Here is a 785-nt window from a genome sequence, read left to right as displayed (position 1 = left end):
TCGCCCTACTGTCGTCGCCGCGCTGCCGCTCGATCATGGAACCCGCATCCGTCGGCCCGGGCGGGGGAAGTAGGAACACCGCGCTGATGCCCGCGCTGGCAAGGCTTAGCCCACCAGCACGTCTGGGGGGGCGGCGAGGGGAGGGAGGCGTGAGGAGGAGGGCCCAGGCCGGTGCTAGGGTCCCCCCCCCCCCGGCGCTCGCAGGAGCGTCGCAGGAGGGGAGGGAGCACTATGTATATTTGTATACATGCAAGTAGGGTACACATACTATCTTATATCTTATTTCTTACACCCCATGCAGTAGGCACTATTAATTCTTTTTTTTACTGGTAGTAGGCTCTATTAACTCAATGTATCAATTCAGTACAATGTACAGATTTATGTTCCACGTACTCCCTCCATTCTATAGTTCTTGTCGTGGTTCTATTTGAAACTTGAACACAAGAAATATGAAACGAGGGACTACTAATCTACAGTAATATGATACCCCGCATGCTGCTGGGGAATTACTTGTGCAGGGAACATAATTTTGGTATATATCACTACTTTTTTCACAAGTGTTAGTTTATGTTGTATTCATTGCATCGCATGCGTATTTTGCTAGCGCGACCTGGTTTTGCAATAGTTTGTGACCAATAGTGTGCACAATTTACACAAATTCATAGACCACGGTTGCTTTTTACTCTTAAAATTTCCGGATTAGAAAAATATATTAAATGGGCAACTTTTATGAATGCTGACGCAAGAATGCATGTGGTGGCGGATATGCCAAAACATTTTTTTTT

Source organism: Triticum dicoccoides, chromosome 2B (assembly GCF_002162155.2).
Source record: "Triticum dicoccoides isolate Atlit2015 ecotype Zavitan chromosome 2B, WEW_v2.0, whole genome shotgun sequence".
Lineage (NCBI taxonomy): Eukaryota > Viridiplantae > Streptophyta > Magnoliopsida > Poales > Poaceae > Triticum > Triticum dicoccoides.
This window is presented reverse-complemented; position numbering follows the sequence as displayed.